The sequence below is a fragment of the Mandrillus leucophaeus genome, unplaced genomic scaffold (genome assembly GCF_000951045.1).
Source record: "Mandrillus leucophaeus isolate KB7577 unplaced genomic scaffold, Mleu.le_1.0 Scaffold7, whole genome shotgun sequence".
NCBI classification, from domain to species: domain Eukaryota; kingdom Metazoa; phylum Chordata; class Mammalia; order Primates; family Cercopithecidae; genus Mandrillus; species Mandrillus leucophaeus.
In genome coordinates, this window is record NW_012107585.1 from 2,773,953 (window position 1) to 2,785,516 (window position 11,564).

The 11,564-nt window shown below is 45.3% G+C and overlaps 1 protein-coding gene across 1 annotated transcript in view; it reads right to left on the reverse strand.

The window, feature by feature from the left end:
- KSR2 (kinase suppressor of ras 2) overlaps positions 1-11,564 on the reverse strand; it is a 523,630-nt gene that overhangs the window by 259,926 nt on the left and 252,140 nt on the right. The gene's annotated exons all lie outside the window — the stretch shown is intronic.

Genomic DNA, 11,564 nt, shown 5'->3' on the forward strand with positions numbered 1-11,564 from the left:
GACTCCACATCAAAAAAATAAAATAAAATAAAATAAAATAACCCAATTTAAAAATAAGCAAGAGATTTGAATAGATAATTCACATATTCACATAAAATGGGAGAGAAATGGCCAATAAGTCCAAAAAATGATGTTCACCATATTTAGTCATTAAAGAAGTACAAAGCAAAACACAATAACATTTCACACCTGTTAGGATGAACAAAGTTAGATGATTGACAGTTTTAAACGGTAGCAAGGAGATAGGGCGGATTTCTCAACCTCAGCACTGCTGATCTTTCCAGCTGGATAACCCATTACTGGGGACTGGGAATGGGGACTGCCCTGTGCATTGTGAAATGTTTAGCAGCATCCTTGGTCTCTCCCCAGGTGCCAGATGCTAGCAGCGCTGTCCCCTCCACTGCAAATCATGGCCAGCAAAACTGTCTTCAGACATTGCCAAATGTCGTCTAGGGGATAAAATTCAAAATTGCCCCATATTGAGAACTACTGATGATAGAGAAAAACTGACTCGTCACACCTGCTGGTGGGATCGTTAAAATATGCAAGCACTTTGGAAAACAGGTTGGCAGTTTCTTACAAAGCTACATAAAAACACACAACACTAGGACCTAGGGATTCTACTCGTAGCTATTTACTCAAGAGAAATGAGAATATATGTCCACAACAACAACAAAAAATTTGTACAAGAATGTTCTAAGTAGATTTAGATTTACTTTCAATAGCCTCAACCTGGAAGCATTCCAGATGTATAGTGGGTTGAAATGTAGCCCCAAAAAAGGTATGTTGAAGTCTTAATCCCCAGTAACTGCAAATGTGACCTCATTTGGAAGGAGGGTTTTTGCAGATGTAATCAAGTTGAGGCCATATTTGATTAGGATAAGCTCTAAATCTAATGACTAGTGTTCTTACAAGAAAAGAAGGCTTGTGTGCTTGCTCACACCTGTAATCCCAGCATTTTGGGAGACCAATGTGGGAGGACTGCTTGAGCCTATTAGTTTGAGACCAGCCTGGGCAAGATGGTAATACCCCATCCCTACCAAAAAAAAAAAAAAAATACAAAAGAAAATTAGCCAGGCATGGTGGTGAGCACCTGTAGTCCCAGACACTCGGGAGGCTGAGTTGGGACGATCACTTGAGCCTGGGAAGTAGAAGCTGCAGTGATACGTGATTGCACCACTGCACTCCAGCCAGGCTGACAGAGCCAGACCCTGTAAGGAAAAAAAAAAAAGAAGAAAAAGAAGGAAGAAGAAGGAGAAGAAGGGGAAGGAGGAGGAGGAGGAGGAAGAGGAGGAGGAGGAAGAGAAAGAAGAAGGAGGAAGAGGAAGAACAAGAGGAGGAGGAAGAGAAAGAAAAAGAAGGAGGAAGAGGAGGAGGAGGAGAAAGAAGAAGGAGGAGGAAGAGGAGGAGGAGAAAGAAGGAGGAGGAGGAAGAGGAGGAGGAAGAGGAGGTGGAGGAGAAAGAAGAAGAAGGAGGAGTTAGAGGAGGAGGACGAACAAGAGGAGGAAGAGGAGGAAGAGAAAGAGGAGGAGGAGAAAGAAGAAGAAGGAGGAAGAAGAGGAAGAAGAAGAACAAGAGGAGAAGGAGGAGGAGGAGGAAAGGAGGAGGAGGAGGAACACAGTGAGGGAAGATGCCATGTGCAGCAGAGTTTAAAATAATGTAGGCTCAAGACAAGGAAAGAGCACCAAGTATTGCCAGGAGCCATCAGAAGCTGGGAGAGGCAAGGAAGGATTCTCCTCTAGAATCTTCAGAGGGAGCACGTCCCTGCCCATACCTTTACTCCGGACTTCTGGCCTCTGGAACTGCCAGACAACAGAATTCTGTTGTTTTAAGTCACTATGTTTGTGATACTTTGTTACAGCAACCCAAGGAAACAAATAAAATGAGAATGGACCAATCAATGGTGGTATATTCACACAAGAAAACATTAGTAATATGTAGCTATAAAATAATACAAAAGAATGCACTGATACAACACGTGGATGTATCTCAAAAACATCATATCCAGTAAAAGAAACCGGATACAAAAGGGTACACACTGTATGATGGCATTTACATGAAGTTCTGCAAGAGATCTAAGCTATGTGCTAAAAAGCAGAACAAGGGTTGCCTTCAGGGTGGGGCAAGATGATTGGAGAGGAACAAGAGAGAACTTTCTGGAGTGGAGGAGAAATATTCTGTCTTGATTGGGGCAGTGGGTATCTAGGGATATACCTCCATCCTAACTCATTGCAGTTACAATCTGTGGTTTTTATTGTATATAATTGATACCTCAGTTTTTTAAATGGTAAAGAAGCTGAAGAGAAAGGTAAATCAGAAAGCATGTCCTCTTCCATAAAGATAACAGGCAAATAAGGGTCATATGAGAAGAAGACCAACGGTCATATGAGAAAAAGACCAACACACTGATGACTTCTGTCATTTTGTTACACCTGTGCTCGCTATGGTTAAGTAAGCTCACAAATTCATCACTGGAGACCAAGTTTGCAGAGATGCTCAAAGCAAATTGGCCCAGGTGGACATCCCAGCTGCTGTCCATTATAACCTGGAATGGAACATTACCTTCTGAGAGGCCCCTCTGGCTCCCAGAAAGCCCCCAGCTGCCCCACACTTCAGGAATAATCTTGAAAACTTAAATGGACAACTGAGAAAAACTCAGAACCCTGTGTCTGGTGAGCAACCTGTGTGTTCCCTCAGCGCTGCAAAACACACCAAGCATGGATAATGGCCGTGCCGCCTCACCACTCACTGCACTAAGCTCTCATCTCAGGTGATGTGGGGACTTGAGCTGAGCTGCAGACTCACAGGCTCTCAGTAGCGAAGAAGTGGCCTTAGACAAAAGTCCTCTATGCTGTCCTTACCCAGGGCCAAGCCATGCCAGGGGGTCACTGTAAAGGTGATGAAGAGTGGAATATCATGAACTTTGGCATCTGGTAGTCCAGAGTTCAAGGGCTGAGACTTGCGTCTTACCTGGGCTCTTGATGCCATCTCTTCACCCGACAAATGGGCGAAATGCTAATTTGTTGTAAGAGATACACGCATGTAAGGAACTGGTGCTCCATAAATGCGAGTTTCCTTTTGCAAAATGCGGTTAGTGGTACCCAATTCAAAACGCTGCTGGGAGGCCAAACTCAGCACTGTGCATGAAGGTGTTTTTCAAATGCCATGGCTACAGAAAATGAAGTCACCAGCAGGACACCTTTTTTTTTTATCAGTAAGAAATAGAATCAGTGCCCCTCAGGGAGTCTACAGCCTAACATGGAGGGTGATGCTGCCGGTGCTTCTGCGTGGAATTCCCAGCTGACCTAGGGAAGAGCATCCCTCTCATGCATTGACTGCCTTAACTCTAGAGAAGGGACCACATGAATTTACATTCAGGACTCTGCTTGCCATGGGGGTGACAAATACTAGTTGCGTACGACAACAGGGTATTAGTAATGTTCAGAGTCTAAATTACAGGCAAGGACAACTCTAAGAGATCTGTCGAAAGGAATGATAAAGAATGTTTCCTCTGGCTTCCAGGGACCTCCACATTACTCTGCCTGGCAGGATGAGGGCTGGAAAGATGCGGCTGGTGTCTTCAGTCAGCACAGTGTCATTCACCTCCATCCCTACCTGAGGTCCCTCATTATGAAGTTTATCTCACATTCACTCCGTAATGGGGAGAGCACTAGACTGAGAGTCGCCTTCCAGTGCTGGGAAGGCTAGAAAAACCATTTAACCATCCACCCATCCACCCACCCATCCATCCATCCATTCATTCATTTGACAAACATTCTTTGAGCCTTTAACAATGTGCCCAGTGCTGTTAAACTGAGAAATGAAAGAGATGAATAAGACAGGGTCCCTACTCTCAAAGAACTCATGGTCTAGGATTCTGGAAAATACCTAAACTAATACCTAAACCTGCTGTATGAACAAGTGATAAGCATAGAAATGGTAATATAGAGGCAGCATAGCACTGATGATCATGACTTCAGCCTCTGGGTCCGAGGAACCTAGGTTTGTATCCTTAGCTAGGATAGGAGTCTGCAATCATTTCTGAAAGGACCAAATGGTAAATATTGTAGGCTCTGTGGGCCATATCGTGTCTGTTGCAACTACTCAAGTCTGCCATAGTAGCATGAATGCAATCAAAGAAAATATGTCAATGAATAATATGTGACTTTGTTCTAATAAAACTTTATTTACAAAAACAGGTGGTGGGCAAGATTTGGGCCTCAGGTGGTAGGGTGGTAGCCTGTCAATCCCTGTACCTTTGAGCAAGGAGATGTCATCTTGAGCAAGTTATATAATCCTCCATACCTCAGTTTCATTCACTACAACAGATGATGATAAAACCTACCTCGTGGGATGGTATAAGCTGATACTATATATAAGGCACTTAGCACAATGCCCATAACATGGTAAAAAAACGCAGTATATCCCGTCTCTATTATTACTACTATAATAAAAGTGAAATCAAAGCTGGTGTCAAGCTCAGATCCCCTGAGGCGCCACAGTTCTATCTCTACCCCAGGTGCATCTCGCCCTGAGTTAGTAGGTAAAACCCTTGTCGTGAAGTGGTAACTGCTAAAATTGCACCTAATTCAGCTGATGGACACAGAAAGTCCATCTCTTTAATGTATGAGCGATGATCCCAAAACATGACTAGAATGGGAGGGATGACTTGGTGTCTGCTTCCTGAATTTTTTTTTTTTTTTTTTTTTTGAGTCAGCATCTCGCTCTGTCACCCAGGCTGGAGTGCCATGGTGCCATCTCAGCTCACTGAAACCTCTGCCTCCTGGGCTCAAGCAGTTCTCCTGCCTCAGCCTCCCGAGTAGCTGTACACCCCCGGGCATACAGGCACCTGCCACCACGCCCGGCTATTTTTTTGTATTTTTAGTAGAGATGGGGTTTCACCATGTTGGCCAGGTTGGTCTTGAACTCCTGACCTCAAGTGATCCATCCACCTCAGCCTTCCATATTGCTGGGATTACAGGCGTGAGCTACAGCGCTCAGCCCTGAAAATTACTGAGCAGCACTTAGAAAGTGACCCTCACCTGCTCTTCTTGAAGCTTCTGGGAAGTTGATCGTGCTGGAAGGAGGCCTCAGCTGGAGACCTAGAGAGTTGTTAATGTTTTTCTTCTTCCTCTATTAATTTGAGTTAATAAATGCCTCTAGCCTAAGGGGAACAGGAGGAGGAGGTGAAGGCCTCATTACCAGCGACCAGACAGCCCCTGGCCACATGCGTTTCAAATTACTGAGTCCTAATGGGGTCCATCAGAAGGGATGTAGGCCAGGAGGCCATCAGAGGTGATGTATGCAGAGCAGTGCCCGGCCCTGCGAGAGGGTCCAGGGCTCTCTCCTCTGCCATCAGCCGCCAGGAGCAGATGGCAATGCCTCCCATTGACTTCTGCTCAGCTGTGTCATCAGAGCCACGCTCTGCTGTGTCCTGGGAGGCACACTTGCATACCTGCAAGAATTAATTAATGGAAAATAGAAAGAAAGGGGCTCAGAGCAACTAGACTGAGGCCTTGAAGCCACAACGCACCATGGCTTAAATGATGCATGACGGGTCCTGTCCCTCCACTCTGAGAGCCATTCTAGAGGGTTTCCTACTGACTGTCCTCAGGATAAACTCAGAACTCCAAAACAGCCCCTCCTAATCCTCCTGTCACCTCATGCCACACCACACATGCATGCTATGGTCTAGCCATGCAACCATTCTTAGTTAATATTTTTCTTCCGAACCAGCTCTAGCTCCCAGGCCATGATACCTGTTCTCCTACCTGAACACGTCCCACTCTTTACCTGGCCATTCATTTCCCACTCACTCTTTAGGTCTTACCTCAGATCAGGGGTCAGGACATTGCAGCCCACAGGCCAAATCTGGCCCACCACCTGTTTTTGTAAATAAAGTTTTATTGGAACACAGCCATGCCCGTTTATTTGCATACTGTCTATGGCTGCTTTTGTTCATAACAACAGAGCTGAGTGGATACAACAGGGACCATATGGCTGCCAACAGCCTGCTGTATTTACTCCCTGGACCCTTACAGGGAAAACTTGCCAGCCCCTGTCCCAGATGCTAATTCCTCCAGAACATTGTTCCTGGCTCACTAGAATGTTTTAGGTGCCCGAATCTTACTTCCCCTCCCCCAGCCCTTTCCCCTCTGAGTTATAATTGATATTTTCAGTCTTTCTCTTCTAGACTCTGAGCTCCTTACGAGGAAGGCTGGTTTTCTGCAGCTCTGTCCCCCAGGCCTCTTACACAGACCCTGAACCCCTCGTAGGCACCGAAAAATAAGTTTGCTGAATGGAAGAACGAACGAATGAAGGAGTCTTTGAATGCAGTGCTGGAAAGCCCAATTCTGTCACTAAATAGAGTTCAACTAACCCAGGCTATTGATGAATGGCAAGAGACTACACAGGCTTGGTGTGGTGGCTCACGCCGATGCCCAGCAATCTGGGAGGCTGAGGCGGGTGGATCACTTGAGGTTAAGAGTTTAAGACCAGCCTGGCCAACATGGTGAAACCCCGTCTCTACCAAAAATATAAAACTTAGCTGGGCATGGTGGCGTGTGCCTGCAGTCCCTGCTACTCGGGAGGCTGAGGCAGGAGAATCACTTGAACCTGTGAGGTGGAGGTTGCAGTGAGCTGGGATTGCACCACTGCACTCCAGCCTGGGCAACAGAGCGAGACTCTGTATCAAAAAAAAAAAAAGAGAGAGAGATTGACTACACAGAGGCATTATTTCTCTGGAATGTACAGAGAGAAAAGGAAAGGCTTAAAGATTAGCCCATCCAGTGATTAAAGAGGCCCCACAAATATCTCCTGGGGAGCTTCTCCTAGACCAAATGCAAAGGAGAAGAGATGAAAATCTCACTAACAGCTGGCGCCCGGGGTCCTCCAAGATTATTCCAAGTTACAATCCATACTCCAAATTCTCTGGATGCTTCCAAGTCAGCTCCATCCCTCCCTCTTGATCCTTCTCATTGTACGTTGCTGTTTCAGTCTGCGGACTTATCATTCTTTTCTGCTGAACTGTAAGCTCCTGGAAGGCAGGGTCATTTGCTCACCAGAGAATCCCTGCTGAGACCTGGCTTCGTGTAGGCCCTCCTAAAATGTGTGATGGATCCATGCACGGATGGATGGAGGGAGGGATGGATGGATGGATGGATGGATGGATGGACGGATGGATGGATGGATGGAATCTAACCATCAAGTCCTTCCATCTGGCATACAGTGGTACAGAGTGCTAGGTGGGGCCTGATTTCACTCTGGGGTGAACCCAGGATTGGTCTCCAACCCAGCAGAGAACACAGAGGAGCTTCATTTAAGGATGGTCTTGACTATTTTGTGGCTACTTTGTGTCTATCATGCCGAAGCCATACACTGGGTGTTGAACAGCTTTGCCCTCATGGCCTCCACTTTCTGGGTGTGTTTCTGGGGCCTCAGCTGTCTCCAGACTTGTTCCTGCCTACCTCAGTGTGACCGTTCCACCCCAGCCTGGCCCCCACTACCCTAAATCAAAGTGCTGGGCACCTGCCCTCTCTAATTCAAGTTGCCACCCCGGGGCCAAAGCACAGTGGAGATGTTGGCCCTGCAAGGAATTTTTCTGACTCCCCATTTATCACACTAAAGGTTCATTTCAAATTATATTAAACAGGTCAAATATCAAGATAGAAAGCAGAGCCTTCTCTTTCTGTTTTCCAGAAATGACACCACCCTCTAGGGTGAATAGATCTGGGGCATTTAATTTGGCAACCAAGTGACATTCCCTCCCAGAAGCCTGGCGCCTGCCAGTGGCCAAGCGGAGAGAGAAGGGAGGAGAAGCAAGAACTCAACACGATTATCACAAAGATAAAAAGAAACTATAAATTCTACAGGACTAATGATGTCCCTCAGGAAACCCTGCATTTTCCTGTACACAAGACTGGCTATTTTGTTCCTAGGGACCTCATCCCTGAGACGAATTCTAATGCTCCTTCTTTTATCATGTTAATAATCATAACTGTAATCAGACATTTAAGATACCAGTGTCATGCAAAATGTATCATTCCACTTATGGTGAAACAGTTCTTGGTTTGCATCAACAATGGGCCTGTAGGATGACCCTTCTGGGTGACTTGGAGAAAGTGCATCTCTAAGATAGTCACAGCACCATAAAACCACAGGGTGCCCTGTAATAGTAGTTAAGAAATACGCTTAACAGCTTAAAAATGACACTCTTCCCCAAGCATTTTCTTACCTCCCTGCATTTCATCTTCTAAGACACATCCCCATTAAGAGAAAAACTATTTGCTCAAAATGACAGAATGTAGGGCTTTCGGAAGGGATAGAAATAAGATTAATTGAACGTGCCTCTTTTGGATGACTTAGAGTAATTTTCCCAGAGTGTTGTGTTGAGAATTCTGGAGTCATAGCGGGATCCAAGAAGAATGTCTGCCTCCAGAAACGGCAGAGAAATGGTCAGCCTTATACACACCAGCTATCCCAACCTGACTTTTGGTCATTTGACCATAGCTGAATCAAGTCAAAATAAGTACTAAAATGTTTATCCATTTCTCTAGGCCCAGTCAACTCAAATACATACCACAGGGCCCTGTTAAAATGTCCCCCAGGTCATGTATTCACTTTGTTTTCCTTGGTGCTGTTCCATTCTGCTCAGGGAAATGAAACACTCCCTCGCCTGTTCAAAAATGTAAAGTGATCAAGTCTGTAAATTCCACAGCTTTCTCTCCTTTAGTGCTTCATAAACTGACTGGAGGAATTTGCCTCTCTGTCTGTCTCCTCCTCTGGCAGGAGCCTGCCCCATCCATCTCTGAACTCCCAGTGCCTGGCCCATAATAAGGACTCAGTAACTATTCGTTGAATTTATGTTTCATCTGAGTAAGTCTCATCCCATCCTCGTCTCAACCAAAAACTTTTAAAACTAATAAAGAGTCAGAACCAGTTGGGCTCAGTGGCTCACACCTGTAATCCCAGCACTTTGGGAGACCAGCGCAAGAGGATGGCTTGAGTCCAGGAGTTCAAGTCCAGCCTGGGCAACATGGCGAAACCCTGTCTCTACCAAAAAAATTACAAAAATTAGTTGAGTGTGGTGGTGCATGCCTGTAGCTCCAGCTACTCAGGAGGCTGAGGTGGGAGGATCGCTTGAGGCGGAGGCTGCAGTGAGCCAAGATTGTGCCACTGTACTCCAGCCTAGGCAACAGAGAGAGATCCTGTCTCCAAAAAAAAAAAAAAGAGTAAAGATCAGTTTCCAGAGGGGAAATTGCAATGGCAATTAGCTTATTCCAGAGTAAGAGCGTTTTCTTCTCCCTACCAAGAACCTAGCTCCACGGCTCAAAGGGGAGAATGAACCCTTGAAGAAGCACAGGGAAAAATGCATGGCTCCCAGCCTGTTATCCAACGACACTGAAATCTTCCATAATATATTCAACTTCAAACACAACTTTCTACCTGTGTGGCCTCATGAGTGTTTCATCCACACTGGAAAATTCAATCCAATCCTTTGTGGTTAGAATATGACTTCCAACTATTTCGCATTTGCCCTGAGAATGCTCTTGTCTCTAATCCTAATGTAACATCATATACATTTCCATCACATTAGGATTAGAGACAAGTTCTGTTTAGAAATAACTCCAAGAACAGTTATTATATTTTATTTTCACACTGAAAATCAGTCAGATTTGCTTCAGCCTCAAAGAGTGTGTTTATGTCAGATTAAATGAGTGCTGGCAGCACACGACATTTTTTTATTTTCTAAACAGGAAATGGGTTAAGGTGGTACCTTCGAAACTTCAGTCATTCCGTAAACCACCTTCTCATGCTCTGTCATATCTAAGAACCATCTTATTTACTGGTCATTTCTTTAAATTGACTTTTTGAGGCCGAGTGCAGTGGCTCATGCCTGTAATCCCAGCACTTGGGGAGGCCGAGGCAGCCAGATCACTTGAGGTCAGGAGTTTGAAACCAGCTTGGGCAACATGGTGAACCCTGTCTCTACTGAAAATACAAAAATGAACCGGGCATGGTGGTGCATGCTAGTAGTCCCAGCTACTCAGAATGCAGAGGCACGAGAATGGCTTGAACCCAGGAAACAGAAGTTGCAGTGAGCTGAGATCACGCCACTGTACTCCAGCACGGGTGACAGAGCGACATGCTGCCTCAAAAAAAAAAAAAACTTTTCGTTAAAGCCTCATCTTAAGCAACAGACACATCTGATGAATACTGAATCCAATGTGTCAGCCACACTTTTTTTCTAATAACACTAAAATGTTAACATAATTTTAAATGTTTAAAGTTGGCTGGTATACCTCTTAAAGTCACCTCAGCTGCAACAGTTTGAGTCCCAAAGTGTGCAAGTCACTGCCCTCAAGAATTGTTCCACAGGCACACCCTGTCCCCTCCACAGGGCTCCAATCACAGCAATTAAAACCCACGTTGTTACTGGGCAGAAGACAACACTATCCCAGAAGCAGAAGGACTCAGCAATCGAGAGTAAGGGATTTGGAGTCAGAGCTGCATTTAGACTCTGGCTCCTACATACTAGCTGCAACGGGAAGCAATGTTTCTACCAACTCTGAGCCTCAGTTTCCTTATCTGTGAAATGGGGACACTAACAGCATCCACTTCATATGGGATAATGTGGGGATAAATAAGAAAATGCATTCTATGTACCATCATGCATCACTTAATGACAGGGATGCATTCCAAGAAACACATCATTAGAGGATTTCATTGCTGTGCAAAACATCATAGAGTGTACTGACAAACCTAGATAGCGTAGTCTACCATACCCCTAGGCTGTGTGGTGTAGCCTACTGCTCCCAGGCTAAAAACCTGTTTAGCATGTACTCTACTGAATGCTGTAGGCAATTATAACACAGTGGGAAGCAGTGGCGGATCTAAACTTATCTAAATATTAAAAAGGTACAGTAAAAAAAAAAGATATAAAACACAAAAAATGTGGCTGGGCATGGTGGCTCATGCCTATAATTCCAGCACTTTGGGAGGCCGAGACCAGTGGACTACTTGAGGTCAGGAGTTCGAGACCAGCCTGGCCAACAAGGTGAAATCCCATCTCTACTAAAAATACAAAAAAATTAGCCGGACATGGTAGCAAGCACCATGAGACTGAGGCAGGAGAATCGCTTGAACCCGGGAGGCAGAGTTTGCAGGAAGCCAAGATCACGCCACTCCACTCCGGCCTGGGCGACAGAAGACTCTGTCTCAAAAAGTGAAGGATAAAAAACGTTGCACCTGCGCAGGGCACTTACCATGATCTGAGCTTGCAGGACTGGCAGCTGCTCTGGGTGAGTGAGCAAGTGAGTGGTGAATGAATATGAAGGCCCATGATGTTACTGTACACTACTGTAGACTTTATAAACACTGTACACTTAGGCTACACTAAATTTATTTTAAAAATAAAGTAATTGGCTGGGCGCAGTGGCTCACACCTGTAATCCCAGCACTTTGGGAGGCAGAGGCGGGCGGATCACGAGGTCAGGAGATCGAGACCATCCTGGCTAACACGGTGAAACCCCGTCTCTACTAAAAATACAAAAAATTAGCCAGGC